Here is a 16750-nt window from a genome sequence, read left to right as displayed (position 1 = left end):
TCGACACATGGGCCAACATCTCTGCATTTTTTTCGCCGCCCGTGAGTAAACAGTCAATAATCACGACATTTAAATTGTCTCCCATGCAGGTGATGCTTTTTAGAATCATTTCAGCAGAGCCGAAACGCGTTGTGTGCGTCATTTCTTTTCCCATCTCTTTGCTCGTTTTGCTGTGCGTTTTTTTTTATTGAAATATGAACCGATACCAACTCGACCAAGTTTCCGTCTTACAGCGAAATGCGTAGTGGTGCGCTTTGACCCACAAACAAACATTTGTATAGTGTGCTCATCGTATAAGTAATCGTTGTCTTTAACCCAGTCTAAGCCATTTTGCGACATCCCGAATATGAGCTCGAACGTTAAACGGGGATGCTCAGTGACAAAACACTCTGGTTTGGACGCCATGTGTTCCGTTACCTTAATACAAACTGCGTCACCGTTAATGAATTGGAGAACAAGAATTTTGTTGCGGTGCCTCTAACACGCGTGTACGTTTCGTGGAGCTCTTGTGGCTGCATTTGTTCCGCTGTGTAAATTGACGTCGCCATCTGTGAAGTAGTGCCTATTTTGCGTACTGTCATAACAGAGACTGGTTCACCTGACAAATTTCTCATTCTGTTTAATGCAAAAATATGCAAAAATTAAGAAGACAGTGTATACGAGAGGCCTGTTTTTTAACCGGTTTGCAAAGCCCCCCTAGAGTATGAAAAAGCCAGATGAAAATTTCGGATTGTTTTTGCTAAGGTACGAGCATTTCTAAATGGAACGCGAACCTTTTTTCTTCGTTCGAAACACTATTCATCCTTTTGGATGCTAGGAGGTTGGCGAATGTGCCTCAAGTTTGCACATAAAGCAATCTTTCTTAGGCCCCGCTGAGTAAAGGTATATTGAATCGCATTGAGCTACCAATGTAACGGGAGTTCAAAGTTAAGCTTTATGGTTTGTTAAAATTAAGCACTGGGAAGAACGTGAAGACCATCTTTGCACATAGGTCATGTTTCCTGGGGGACACAAAGTAAGATAATATAATCGCTGTCAGCCACCCATGTAACGAAGATTGAATAACTGACTTTGTAATGAGTGCAGCAAACTGGAATGTTTGTATTGAAAAGTTGGAGCGAGTCTCCTTTCTACACAGTACCACTTGAAGGGACACTAGAGCGAAACAATAAATTGGTTTGGATCGATAAATTGTGATTTGAGAACTCCAATGACGCTAATTTCGCCATCATAGGTTTATTAATAGAGAAGAAAATCAAGTTCAAAATTTCATGTTTAATGTTCGCGCCGCAATTTCCCCGCGTGACGTTACTGATTTCAAAGTGTATTTATCATATGTTGGCGCCATTGGCTCAACAAAATTACACCAAACTTGGTATGGTACGCCTATGGCCCCCAGAGAGGACAATTTACTTCACTTTTACCAATTAGGGACTACGTAGTCCCTAGTAGGCGCCGTCAAAACATGTGACGTCACGGCGAATGGTGCAGAAACTTCAAGGTGGTGTCGCTACCCACATTTTGTTTTTGAGCGTTTTCTCGCTTACTAAGCGTCTTCTCGCAGCAAGCGTGGTGTTTTTGGTATCGTGAAAGAGTACTTTACTAATGTGACAAAAATTGTTTTGCTCTTTAGTGTCCCTTTAAGAACTCTTCTAGCATGTCTGTGCTCCGAGATATCCCGCTGCAAAGTTTAATTACGGTTTGCATTATTGCGCATGCAAGGCCCTGAGGATCGGCGCAAATTTCCTCCCTGATGTGACGACTGTTACTCCCTGATGTGACGATGTTACACAATGCTCGTCCCTTGTTATCGCCAGCCGGTAGCAAAAAGGTAACGGTTATCATATTTGCCTATGGCATCGACCCATTGTCAGATTAAACGTCGCAGGCAACTGCCGCCGCACGTGGGGGAGGCTCTTCGCGCCACTGCTCACTGTCTTGCATGCGTAATCATGCAAACCGCAATTAAACTTTGCAGCGGGATATGTAAGAGCACAGACATGCCAGAAGAATTCTTTCAAGTGGCACTGTGTAGAAGCGCGACTGCCTCCAGCTTTTCAATACAAACATGCTCGCTTGCTGCACTCATTAAAAAGTTCGTTATTCAATCGTAGTCGATTGGGTGGCTGACAGCGATACTCATTGTCTCACTTTCTGCCCCCCTTAATAAAAAACATATCTGTAAAGGTGGTTCTCACGTACCTCTCAGTGCTGAATCTAAAAAAAAACATAAAGCTTAATCTTGAACAACCTGTACATATACTGGTACATATCGTCAGTTACATGAGCCACTTCGTGTGGATTATTCGTGAAGTGAAGAACGGCCGTCAAAACTGCGCTAGTTGGTTGATCTTCTAGACAAAATCAGAGAAAAAAGATGGCAACACGAGACGAGGAACGACAAAAGACAGGCGCGGAACTAACATATTAGTTGTTCAGCGCAGCCCTGTGCCCTTCTTCTCGTGTTGCCAACTTTTTGCGCTGTTTTTACCATGATGAATAACAGCGCGTGACGCACGAACAGAGTAAGAACGACACCGCAAGCGCTCGTGGTATTGTTCTTGTGTTTATTGGCTTCATGAATGTTCAACACAAACAAGCCCAACGTCGCTACATTTCGCCCTTCGGGTTAAATGTAGTGTGTACATACCCACACGATCCTATACTGAAAGCGCGGGGTAAGGGCTGTCACCTTTGTGGATAAAAAAAGTTGGGTCATAACAGATAAGCAGTAAAAAGGTGAATACATTTTCTGTATCAATTTAGTATATCCCTTTCTCACACCCTGTACATATTTCTGTTGTGGTGAAACTATGAGCATTGTCAATATGGTACGCCTGCTGAAGCTTCTTACAAAATCAAATTATCGGCAACCAATCGAAAAGCGGCCAGATAAGATATATTTGTTTTGTAAGCGGAAATGAAACTCGTTCTATACCTTTGACGGATCGTAAAAAGCAAAAATAAAAGTATTGGATTTTTGTCGCATACTGTGACACATCCGCACATCATTTACGGCTCCCGTAATTCACGAGAAGAAATCAGAGAGCACTAGTAGCCTCTAAATTATAAGGAGGGAGCCACAGGGGAGCAGATATTAAATTCTATGCTTTAGTAATTGCTTTATTCCCAAGCTTCTTCTTCATATTTGTCAAGTTCAGCCATATAAAAAGCTTTTGTTTATTGTATTGTCGCAAAACAACTACGCTCAAGCTACAAGCAACACTCGCTGTACAATGATAACTACGAACACGGACGTCGGTCGTCGGTAATCTGAACATCGGTGGAACGCCTCGTCTGTTACACATCAGTTGTCATAAATTCTAGCGTTATCACTAGTGCTCGCGTAGCTCTAGAATAATATCGGTTACACGTGTCCTGCGGGTAATCTTAACATAAGAGTTTGACGAAATGTTGAAGTTTCCAAACATTGCTGCACAGCCTGCGACGAGTGGAGGTAACAGTTTTTTTGTGTGTAAAGCACGATCACATTAAAATAAAGCAAATTATGCGCGTGTGGCAATATCCTCAAGTACTCGTTATTGAAAGATATTGGATCCGTGCTACTGTTTCTGTGGTATTCTAAAAAAATAAACTAGTGTTGATGATTGGGCAAGTTGTTTCGTCATTCTTGAACTGACACAGCGCACCAAGGGAAGTGAAGAAGTACGAACATGAGCTTTTGAGATTCACTGATTATTTATATTTGCCACTGGAAGGCTCAAGCGTTCGTTTCAACCATTAGGGCAAATGCTAGCGATATTAGCAAAAATTGCTTGTAAAATTAAGATTCTATTTTTTTTTTGTTCCATCAGTTCTCGTGGCAAGTGTTACACTGGCTAACGACGCAGAAGGAGAAAAGGCTTTGGGTGATGTGCTTCACTCCACAGTTGTTGGCAGGCACCAGGTATGAAACAATTTCGCTATTCCTATTTTTCACTTTAACAACATTCGTAAAATGTAATGTGGGGATTCCATTTTGTTATGCCTTTTACCAGTCGATCAAATCGATAGGATTGATACAGTCAGCGTCTAGAGTACGCTATGCACTTCAGGGTATGCAGAAACTAGCTTTAACATATCAGCAAGAAAACTGCTAAAATCCGTAGTGACAGGTATCCATAATGTGTTGTAATTACGAATTTATCTACTGTCACACAAAGCTGTAAATGTTTCCAAACAAAGTACGGTAGCTTGCATACGCCCAAAATAGCATTATCTCTTTGTCGTTATTCGGAATACAACACATCGCCGTTATATCGATTTTAATATGTGACCAAAAACATGCAATTTTGAATTGAGCATACGGTGACTGTGAGTTATCTGCCTATAGTATTAGGATGCAGCATCTTCTGTTCCAGCTGTATCAAACACAGTCGAATATATTCACCTTGTTTTTCAGCTGCAACACAGTGTTTTACGCATAAAATTTGGGAAAAGAATGTACCGAAATATTCGCAGAAATGTGCTCAGTTACGGGAAAAAGAGCGCGTTTACAGTAGTCCAAACAGAAATATTAAGTTAGTTTTCACACATGGGTAAGGACAACATGCTTGAGCTTTCCTTCATCAGTGAGGTAAAAGGCTGGGGCCTGTGACGGTAATGATAAATTCTCTTCGTTGTTATGACAAGAAAGCATGGAGTTCCCACTGTATCTTCTCGTTGGCCGATGTAGGTCAATATAGTGACTCACGTTTTGTATTGAAATATATGACAAGTATGGATAATATCGCAATCTATGTTGCCCGTCGGATGTATGCTTAAAACATAGGGAAATTTTAGGCCGGCGTAAGAAAAGCGTTTATAGAGAATATGTCAGGAAACGTCCAGTTCCTGTGTATTGTGCGCTAAGCCTAGTAAAGTAACAATTTAGCCTACATCACTGGTGTGCAGATGTGGGTGGATATAAGAAGATTAAAGCAACAAAAGCATGGAATTTTTTTAATAACAATCAGTCAGTCAGGAAACTGATTTATTTTTAAAAAGACGCGCCACGTCACCAGATGCGCGATTCTCACAGATATCTGCTATCTGTTTAGTGTACTGTGCTAGCATAAAAAAAAACATTTTAACGACATGCGTATCGAAACCACACTCCAACATTAAAATTCCTTGATAGATATTACGAAACTCGTAGGCAAGGGAGCAATGTTGTTTACATCAAGATTTTACTCCATATATGATGCCTTCGTCAAAAACGATGTTTGTGAGCTCTTTTTGCAGAGAATTCTCGGATGTGGACACATGCACTACCACCATGGCCACCTGTGCAAGGTGAGATTCGAAGTTAAACGACAATACAGTATTAGCTGAAAGCCTTTGAGAACATATTTTGCTGGCGTTTGGCTTCTCAGTCAAGGTGCTTGTCAAGTGGCTGCTATTAGGCTGTTTATCTGCAAATATAATACGCCAGAATGCAGCCTTTTAGAACCAAGCTCACAAAGCAGTTGCCCATTCATAAATAAAAACGTAACATACCGGTAATAAACGCCAGGCCTGCACTGAAACCGCAGCATAGTCACAGCGAAAGCTGGAAGAGCGGGATTTCTAGAGCCCGTTATAAGCTCTATTGGGGCTACAATACAAGTACACTAGAAAGGTACCCACTACGCCATAAATTACAATTTTTGTGAAGTTGGGAAGCACCTACTAAGCCATTATTCGTCATTCTGCGGAGAAGCGAGGCACCAGATACACGTCTGTAAGGCATTATGTGCACTCTGTTGACGCGACGACTGATGATGATGGCTCAGCCCTTTCTAATGGGTTGGAAGCTTTAAACGGCCCACCAGGTATGTAATTTGCATTGGGTGACGCCCGGTTGCCATTTCTCTCTCCCGTCATGCTGTATAACATACGTTGACGTGGGAGAGCGACGGGGGGGAGGAAATGAATCATGCGCTTATGGGTTTCCTTGGCAACCAATACAAGTGCACTTGCGAGGAACCCACTACGCTATAAATCATTGTAATTTCACTGAGACCCCGAGGAAATGGATCATGCGCTTATGGGCTTCCTTGGAAACCAAGACAAGTGCACTTACGGCGAACCCACTACGCTCTAAATCATTGTAATTTTACTGAGACCCCGAGGAAATGGATCATGTGCTTATGGGCTTCCTTGGCAACCAATACAAGTGCATTTGCGAGGAACCCACTACGCTATAAATCATTGTAATTTTTGAGAAGTAAGTCAGCAGGCACTGTGCCATTTTTCGGCATTCTCACGGAGAGCCGTGGCACCTGCTAAACGCATGTAAGGCATTATGCGCACTTTGTCGATGATGTGCCTGATGACGACGAAGAATTATGGCAGAGCCCTTTGTAATGGGTTGGAAGCATTCAACAACCTACTCGCTGCGCAATTAGCATTGGGTGACGCCTGGTTACAGAATTCGCGTTGTGCGACGCTTGATGCTTATTTTACTCTTCTACCACGCTATATTACATATGTTAATGTGGTTCCTTCCCGACATGAAGCCTGTATAGGACTTTTTTGCAAAGCAGTTTCAAGCACCGGCATGGCTCAGAGGTTGAATACTGGGCTCCCACGCAGAGGGCCCAGGTTCGAACCTCGTTCCATCCTGGAATTTTTTCTTATTTCGTTTTTTTTTCATTTCGGGCAATACTGGTTATGGACACCGGTGGCGGCGGCGGACAACTACGGCGCCAGAAACGGCCGGTGAAATGCTCTCATAACAGCTTTCGCTGTAATATGTCCTGTAGAGAGCTGTTTATCGGTATTAGTGAAACCGATATAGAGGCCACCAAGGTACACTTAGCCTATGCCATGGACGTGCGCACGGGGAGAGGGGGGGGGCAGAAGGGGCGCCAGACCCTCTAATCTTCTAAGGGGAGGGGCGCAAAGCCTACCCCATACAAGTACTCAGTCAGACGTATCCCAACATCAAAGACTAGGGTTCTAGGGTTATGGCCGCGTAGGTTTTTGGTGACAATGGCAGCCAAAGAGGCCCCTGATGCTGCATTCCAAAAACGGTTTACTTACCATCTCTACTAGCGGAAAGCTAGGGACCAAAAATAGGTCATTGTAAGACGTACGCCATCGCTTCACTTCTATAATTTCATTCATTCTGAAGCATGTTGTCGCTTTTACTCGACAAAAAAGGGGGGTGGTGGGGGGGCGTGCAATAAAATTTTGCCCTCCACCCTAATGAGAAACCATGTGCACGCCTATGCGTGTAACGTCAATAAAAGTTCTTGTTTATTATATCTGGCTTGTTTAAAATCATGCATTACGTCAACTTTGCATCAGTGCGCATAATTTGATAGCACATGCTGTGTCGATAAGTACTAGGCCACCGATGCGTAACCGGGTTAGAAACACATCTATACTCAAGAGGAGACTGCTTTTGGAGAAAGACGCACGACAGCAGACGCTTCGCGAAGAGAAATTTTGTGTTCAACTTGAAATATTATCCAGATTTTGAAAGAATTAATTTGGAAGTGCACTTTTCTTTGCTCGGAGAGGCATGCAAGTTCTGTTCACTTTCTACACGTCAATCACCAATGCGACGGAAGGCTTACGAAAGAGAAACATTGTGTATTTGGCCAAAGCTTTTGCAAAGCGTATATTAGACGTCGACACTACGGCAGTTTCCGGTGTGGCAATATTTTTTTATTTACATTCAATCGTAATAACCAGTGGGCCTAATGCAATGTCGTGATTCACAATATGTCAGTTTTAAAAAAAACGTTCAATTCACCTACGTGCCGCTAAAGCTTGCTTCGAAACATCATGTAACAGAAAAAATATGGAAACATAATCAGTAATGACAAATGTACGCGTGCTTTTCCTGCGAAAATTTCTTTTTGTTCTTGTTTTTATTTCATTATTTGCAGAAAGACGGCTGCCCAAATAAGCACCTCGGAAAATGCGTAAAAGGAGAATGTGTGTGTCTGGATGCGATTACCACTACGACAGGAAAACCAACGACGAAGAAAATGGAGAGTCGTGGACTGCGTGGAGAATAAAATACTACCACGCTTCCTTAAAAAAGAGAAACCTACGAGCAAACGGTTCGTTGTGTTTTCGTTTTACGCTAGTGCAGGATGTCGGTATTTATGTCTCCGAAATAAACCATTTTATTGTTTTCTGTGCAGAAATGCCTGCAGGTGTCCAAAGCCGTGAGCTGAGCACTGACATGGCAGTGGTCGCGAGGTTGAAAACTCAATTAAGTCATACGGGGAGTTTTGATAAAGAAAAATTTCTTTTCTGGCACGTAAAACCAAGATGGAACGAGAAATCTTCATTGCAAATTGCAAAAAGGTGTCTTGAAGGGCCAGTTTGTACATGATACTGCGTGGAAGCAGACCGAAAACGTGACTACGTAGAGGGAACATACAGCACAAGTGCTGACAAACAAGTGGGGCAAGTTTATCGCTGTGACCATGTGAGAGTTCATGTTTTGTTTCATTTCAGTTTTTATTTTTGGTATATATTTTCTGATGCAATAAACTTCCGCCATTTGTTCGTCTGCGCTTTTGTTGTGTGTTTCCTTTACTTAGTCTTTTTTTTTTGGACTGTTTCGATGCCAAATCTTCGCTGTTCTTGAAAATCCCGTTGTTGACATCCGAATCAACTTGCCTTGAATTACTGACATCCTGATACTTGAGACATCCTTTCAGATGACGGAATTAGGTGAGAACACAAAAGAAAATAAATAGCTAAAAAATAAAAATAATCTGTGTGCCGCACCCTCTCGTCTATACAAATCGAAGTGGAAGTGCTTTAAAGGAGCGTAACCTAAGTTACAAGAAATTGTGTGTACTTCCGTGCCTTTCATCAAAATTGTGCGTCAACACTGTGTCGTGTCCTGGGAGGAGGAGGAAGGAAATGAAGGAAAGGCAGGGAGGTTAACCAGACGTGCGTCCGGTTTGCTACCCTGCGCTGGAAGGAAGGGATGAAGGAATTAAAAGAAAGAAGAGGGAAGAAGGCACTGTCAGGGTGCATATGCACCTGTCCATTGAATGCCTACAAACGGTCGTTTAAGCCGGTCGATTTTAAAAACAGCAGTAATGCTCGCGTCGCTTTGCTGGCCTGCGACGCGTAGGGCCACGATCCGAGGATCTTCTCTTCGGAAAACGGTCTGTCGTCTAACTTGTTCAGCGCATCGCGCAGAGCGTTTCGTTTGTTCACGAAACGTCCACACAAACACAGTAGATGTTCTAACGTCTCGTTGCTACTGCACGAGTCACATTTTGAGGTGTCTGCCATTCCTATGCGAAAAGAGTACGCCTTCGTGAAAGATACTCTTAACCACAGGCGGCACAGTAAAATTGCATCACGGCGGGGGAGGTGCGATGGAACTTGGAGCTTCCTCGATGGGTCTAGACAGCTTCGCTTGGCGTATACCTTCACACAGTAAAATGCCTCTGATTTTCTAACAAGCGCTTCAAATACGTTTGAGATGATTCACGGTCGCTGGCCAAGTCGGAAGAGTCAGGTCATGCGTATGCACATGATCATATCATTCACTGCGATAACGCCGCCATCGTCGCCAAGGAAAAGAACGTGACATCACGCCGGCTTCTGGAATCACTAACCATTCAGTCGACGCCAGCTACAATGAACGGGACACCAGCAACTATGCCTGCCGTCTACGCATGCTCGTTGCGTCACGTTCTGCCTATATATTTGACAACGACTTCGAGTCCTGCTCAGTGAACAAGGAGCTCGTATGCGGTTCCGAAACGTCAGATCATCTCTTCCGACTTGGTCAGTGACCGTGAAACATCTCATCCAATGCCTGACCACACGAACTTTCGTCGAACTCTTGACTACATCAAATATGTTTGCCAAAGAGAAATCTTACATCAGTTTTTACGTATTTACCAGAAATTAGGGGCTTTTTGCTTGTAGGTATACTTCATTGGCGCGTGCACAATGTGCATTGAGTACAGACTGCACTCAATGTACAGTCTGTGCACGCGCACGCGCAGGACCTCGAAAAATGCGCTCATGCTTACAGAAATTGGCGTGTTAGCACTTTCTGAAACCTGGAGCGATGAGCCTACAACAATAACGGGATTCCAATGTGTCGTCCACAACAATCGGCTTCGATGGAGGTGCGATGGCGTGGGTACATATCAGAACACGGCGATGCCCAACTTCAACGTAGGCGGAATCCCACTTCGCCGACCGCCAGACACCGAACCCACACAGACAAGCAGCGGAAACGGCGAGTTCTGCGTTGCGCACATCAATCACAATAACTAAGACATTACACTCACCTCAATCTACGTGAGAACTGTCAAGAGCCCCTTTCACACGTGCACACGGGTTCGTGAAACGTGCATGCGTGCCCCATCATGACTGACAAGTATAAGCACTAATGAAGTGGACAAGAAAAGCAGAACGGTAAGTCTCAAAATGAATATGCAGAAAACTAAAGTAATGTGCAGCAGTCTCGGAAGAGAGCAGCACTTTTCGATAGGTAACGAGGCACTGGAACTTTCAAAGGAGTACGTCTACTTAGAACAAGTAGTAACCGCGGAGCCGAACCACGAGACTGAAGTCACTAGAAGAATAAGGATGGGATGCAGCACATTCGGCAAGCATGTTCAAATCATGAATGGTAGTTTATCACTATCACTCAAGAGGAAGGTATATAACAGCTGCATCTATCCGTTACTTACCTACGGAACCTGCAGGCTTACAAAGAGGGTTCTCCTTCAACTGAGGACCACGCAGTGATCAATGGAAAGGAAACTTATAGGTGTAACCTTAAGGGACAAGAAGAGATCAGAGTGGGTCAGGGAACAGACGGCTGTTAAGGACATCTTAGCAGAAATCAAGAAGAAATGGACGTAGGCAGGCCATGTAGCGCGTAGGCAAGATAGCCGCTGGTCATTAAGAGTAAATGACTAGATTCCAAGAGAAGGTAAATGCGCGAGGGGGAGACAAAGTTGGTTCGGCAGATGAGATTATGAAGTTTGCAGGCACAGCATGGCCGAAGCGAGCACAGGGCCGGGTTGATTGGCGGAACATGGGAGAGGCTTTTGCCCTGCAGTGGGCGTAGTCAGGCTGATTATGATGATGATGATGATGAATATAAGCACTACATACCGGCTTACCGCGTCTGGTGTTGACAATAACTATGTTGTTGTTGGCATCGTTACGTAACTGTACCCAACTGGTTATATAACACATGTGCGAATCTTCAGCATATTGTGTGCGTCTGTCTCATGCGCCTATCTTATGCGCCATTTCCTAGCGTCTCACTCGATGTAAAAAATTACGCCACAGTCACCTTCCCGCCGCATGCTTCACATTACATCGATTCCCACGGTACGTAGGATCTATCTATCTATCTATCTATCTATCTATCTATCTATCTATCTATCTATCTATCTATCTATCTATCTATCTATCTATCTATCTATCTATCTATCTATCTATCTATCTATCTATCTATCTATCTATCTATCTATCTATCTATTGCACCTCTACGTCTCGGTGCGATCGCGGTCACCTTCTTGGTATAGACCAAAATACTCATATGAGTGCATCAAGGGATGAAACAGTGAATATCTCCTCATGACACGAATAACGTAAAAATCCTATCGTGTACATCGCGAAACCCTTTACTCTAGTCACGTGCGGCACATACCCGTATACCAGAGGTCGCGTATACGGGTATGCGCCACAGGTGAATATTCACAGTTTATATCTACCCAGGAATGGCGAGAATAGACATTGGTAATTTAAACCCGAGAACCTTAACAAAATCCGTCATCGGCAGCGTTGACCTGACTAATTCAAAGAGTAATCATCAAGATGCTAGCATGACTCAAACAAGGGCATTCTGCGTGGCTGTCGAGTATTCTACCACAGGGCCACACAAAGTCTTGAAACTCCTTCGGAAAAAATTAAAGCCAGTTTCACACCTGTGAAATCTGAGCAAAAAGCGTAGCTTGAAAGGAAGCGCCAACACCTGGTGAGTGCAAATTGAGTTCTTTCTTCATCTTAATCTCTTTCTATGTTGTCCTTTCTCCTCCTTTTCCTGCTCCTCAACCTTGCATCAGTAATCCTCACACTACTTTCCTTTCCCATCCCCTTGCTAAAGTATGCTATGCTAGGCTATGCTCTGCACTCTCCCCTCCTTGCCTTCCTCCTCACCTTCACATCACTCTTATCACTCTTCCTCCCTCTCACTTCACTTTCTCACCCCTTATTACACTATACTATGCATGGATATGCTATGCTATAGGAGCTCCTTGTCACATACCTCCTGTCCGTGGCACATAAACTATACTATACCAGGCTATGCCTTGTACAGTACAGTGAACTATACAATACAAGACAGTGTAGTCGACGTGCCTGGTAAGCCCACGATGTGCACATAACTACCTAATTTACAAATACACGTCGATCCCCCTTGGTACAAAGCGAAAAAGAAAAAAATTACACCGTTTCCCTCTAAAGGGGACCATGAGGCGATGCGAAGCCGGAGCACTTGCATGATCGCGTTCCTTTGGCGTTCGTTGGGCATGCTACCGACCTCGCGTCGTGGAACGCGAAGTGGAACGCTACGCGCGTGGTGTCTCTCCTCTAGCCTGGCTGTTATTTTTCACAGGGCTAGCGGGGAACGCGGTCGACAGGCGCTCGAGAGCAGGGTAGCGTAGGAGAGGAGAGTGGAGGGGACGCTCATGTGCTGGCGTTCATCGCGGCGTTGCGCAGGAGAGAATTTCGCATGTCTAGCCCGCGTTTCAGAGGAAGAGTGGAGAGGGGTAGGGGAGAGGGAAGGCGGAGAGTGGAAAAGGGGAGAGGGTAAGTGGTGAGGGTGAGGGGGAAGGGGGAGGGAAGTGGTGAGGCGGAGTAGAGAGGGGAAGTGGAGGGGAGGTGTGTGGAGGGTATGCGCATGCGCAGTAAGGGTGGTCACGCCGCACACAACCACCACCACCGGTTTGAACTACGCTATAAGACGCTTCGCATCTAAAACGCCAGGCCTGCGCGGATATCGCGGTACACTTGCAGCGAAAGCTGGAAGAGTGGCATTTCTAGAGTCGGTTACAAATTCGCTTGGGGCTACTAATACAAGAACACTAGCAACGTAGCCACTACGCCACAAGTCATAATTTTTGTGAAGGTGCAGAGCACCCACTACGCCATTATTCATCATTCTGCGGAGAAACGAGGTGCCATCTGTAAGGCATCATGCGCACTTTGTGGATGCGACGGCTGATGACAATAAAGAACTATGGCGGAGCCTTTATATTGGGTTGGAAGCTTTAAAGTACCCACGAATTACATAGTTCACATTGTGTGACGCCAGGTCGTTATTTCACTCTCCCACCATGTTTTATAACATGGGTTAACGTGAGAAAAAGAGAGGGGATTAACTTTATTGAGACCCTGAGGAAATGGATCATGGGGCCGTATTGGATTCCCTGGCTATCAATTGAAGAGCACTTGCCGGGAACCGACTACCCTAGAAATCATCATAATTTTTGTGAAGTAGGAAAGCAAACACTATGCAATTTTTCGTCATTCTGCGGAGAACAGTGGTGCCCGCTATACACCTGTAAGGCATTATGTGCGATTTGTTGATGCTGTGGCTTATGACGGTGAAGCCCTTTGTAATGGGTTGGAAGCATTCAACAACCCATTCGCCGCGCAATTGGCATTGTGTGACGCCTGGCTACAGAAATCGCGTTGTGTGACGCCTGGTTCTTATTTTACACTTCTACCACGCTACATTACATATGTTATGTGGTTCCTTCCCGACATGAAGCCTGTATGAGGTTTTTGCAATGCGTTTTCATGCACCGGCATCGCTCTGAGGTAGAATACTGGGATCCCACCCAGAGTGCCCAGGTTCGAACCTCGTTTCGTCCTAGATTTTTTTTCTTATTTCGTTTTTTTTTTCTTATTTCGCGCGATAGCGGTTACGGACGGCGGAGATGGTGGCCCTTGTTGTGATTTTTGTTCGGAGCAGTTCAGGCAGCCGCTGGGTCGCGCAACAATCAATCGTCTTTTCTCTGCAGCACGACGGTATCTACCGCTACTGGTTCAGCCCATCGGTGTTGACCGCAATCTGGGCTTTTCAATGACTGTGCTGCTTCGCGGACCGGTGCAATGTGCTGGTTCTGATAACGGAGCTGCGAAAGTATACGCCATCGATGACCGATTCGACTGCGCCTGCGTCACTCGCCGTAGTCGTCGTCATGCATGGGCTATAAAGCCAGTTCATCGAAAGAAAGCCGGCATTTTGTTAGGAGCAGTCCAGGCAGCCGCTGGGTAGCGCAACAACTAATCGTCGTTTCTGTATCTGCGGGTGCGTACAAGCTACGTTTGTTCACGCCTAAAACCTAAGAATTAGTGTTGCGTGGACGGCTCCGTGAGTTCTTTGACAGTGCTGCCAGAGATATGAGTAGCAAAACTCCCACAACCGTCAAGGAACTTAACGTCGCATTAGCGGACTTGAGTGCTCGACTTGATGCTAGAATCGACCAACTGAAGGAAGATTTAAGGACAGTAATTGAAGTAGAGATACAACCGATAAGCCAGTCAATTGAGCATAAGCATGCTGCACTAAAGGAAGAGCTGCCTAAGCTAATTCAAAAAGAGCTCAAACCCCTCAAAGAAGCAATGGAATTCATAACAAGCAATTTGAGGAATTTAAATCGGAAATCGGTGACTTGAAAAATGAAACTGCAATCTTCAAAACTGAAAACAGGGCAATCAAGAACGACTTCAGCAGACTACACGGCTGAACTAAAGGGAACAAAAAAGAGCCAACAGAGCTACTACAGTAAAGCCGCCGTAACAATGTGGAAATTAAAGGTGTCCCCGTGCAAGAAAGATTGCTCCTTGTAGCAGTGATCAAGAGCATGTCAACCTATTTGAAAGTGGATATAAATGAATCTGATCTCGAGGTTGTCCATCGTGTTCCAACCAGGGAAAAGTCACAATCGAACATCATTGCTAAGTTCATCTCCCGCATCCCCACAGATAAGTTCATGAATGCCTAGAAGAAGCAAAGATTGACCACTTCAATTGTAGGCTTTCAAGGTTCTACCCCGCTCTATATTAATGATCACCTATGTCCAGCTAATAAAGTACTGCTGGGCAAGGCATTAAAGGCGAAGAGCGAAGATAACTGGCAATTCACTTGGGTATTCAGCGGAAAAGTTCTCATGAGAAAGACAGAAAATTCGCAAGTATTGCGCATATCATGCGCAGGAGATCTATCTCAAATTTTCTGATCAATGACCTTTGATTTTTCAAGTATCGACCAAGCTTGGCATGAGTACGAAAACTTGTGTGTTGTTCATTGCAACAGTCGAAGTGCTCGAAGAAACTTAGACCAATTCTGCGCTCATTTGTCGCTTCATTCATTTTTATACTGCGTTATCGCCCTTACTGAAACCTGTTTTAAAGAAGAATAATCCGCGCATATTCCAGAATACACTTATTATCGTTACCTAGGATGAGCACTTCGCGATGTGGGGACGTTGCCCTGTTCCTAAAAAAAGCATCGATTACGAGTGCATGCCTAACCACTCTACAAGCCAACCTGAATGTGAAGCCTTGTTAGTGCATTTGAAATGTGGCGTTATACTCGGAGCTACTATGGAAACTGTCGTAGACCCTTTGATAGCCTACAACCCCCCACTGGTTATATGTGGTGATTTTAACGTCGATCTACTTGAAGATGAACGTAATCAATGCCCCTACACGAGTAAGTGGGAACTGTTCCTCACTTATTGATCATATTATTTTTGGTACTGATATGAGTGTTTTCACCGGAGTGTATGACGTTACTATTGCTGATCACTGACCCACTTTTCTGTTTGCGCCTAATGCTAATTTAGGAACTCCATGTCATAATTACTCAAAACCAGTTAAGCGGACAAACTACGCTGTAGTGCGCAAATTACTTGAGTGTACGGATTTTGAAGCCTTGTACCGCAGTAATATTCACACTGAATGGGAAAACTTTATTTGCCATATAGTTGATGCAATTAGCCAATCAACCCAAGAATACACAGGCCGCAGACACAAGGAAGCAATATGTCCTGGCGTGATGCGGGACGTACTGAATGGGTAAAAGAAACAAGATGCATACTTCACAAGATGGAAACAAAACAAAGCAAATGGATGCTAAGGAAAGCGAAGAAGCAGTATTACAGTGCTAGAATAGTCCAACAGAGCGGCGATATCAAGCAGGTATGGAAGCTAGTGCATGAAGTTATGGGCGTAGGCGTGAAAAAGCACATTGCTCCGGATAATCCTACAACAAATACCGCTGATAACTTCAATAATTTTTTACCAATGTTGGTAACAACTTTCCTGCTCAATCTCAGCAGATCCTCTAAATTCTTGCCAAAACAAAATATTTGATGAAGACTTTCAGCTTGCAAGCGTAACCACTGAGGAAGTTAGGTCACAAATCTTATAACTCCCATGCAATAAAACCGTTGGTCATGATGGCATTACTACAAAAGTACTGAAGGAAAATGTAGACCTTCTTTCGGAGCCTCTTTCCCGCATCATGAATAACTGCCTGCAGAATGGAACTTGCCCAAACATCCTAAAGATAGCGAGAGTCGTACCTATTTACAAATCCGGGGATCGAGAAATTCCGAGCAGTTACCGTCCCATCTCGGTGCTCAGCATTGTTAACACGGTTTTTGAACAAGTAATTAGGTCCCGTCTCTGCCGATTCCTAAGCTCAAACGACATAATTTGCCCTGAACAACATGGTTGCATCACAAATAGGTCAACG

General features: G+C 44.2%; 1 long non-coding RNA gene across 1 annotated transcript; it reads left to right on the top strand.

Moving 5' to 3' along the window:
• Positions 1-3814: 3814 nt before the first annotated feature.
• LOC119373909 (uncharacterized) lies at positions 3815-8205 on the top strand. Its single transcript, XR_005180014.2, has 4 exons — positions 3815-3907; positions 5224-5274; positions 7860-8036; positions 8121-8205. It is a non-coding gene; the product is annotated as an uncharacterized LOC119373909 (long non-coding RNA).
• Positions 8206-16750: the final 8545 nt, after the last annotated feature.

This window comes from Rhipicephalus sanguineus, chromosome 11 (genome assembly GCF_013339695.2).
Source record: "Rhipicephalus sanguineus isolate Rsan-2018 chromosome 11, BIME_Rsan_1.4, whole genome shotgun sequence".
NCBI classification, from domain to species: Eukaryota; Metazoa; Arthropoda; class Arachnida; order Ixodida; family Ixodidae; genus Rhipicephalus; species Rhipicephalus sanguineus.
This window is presented reverse-complemented; position numbering and strand designations above follow the sequence as displayed.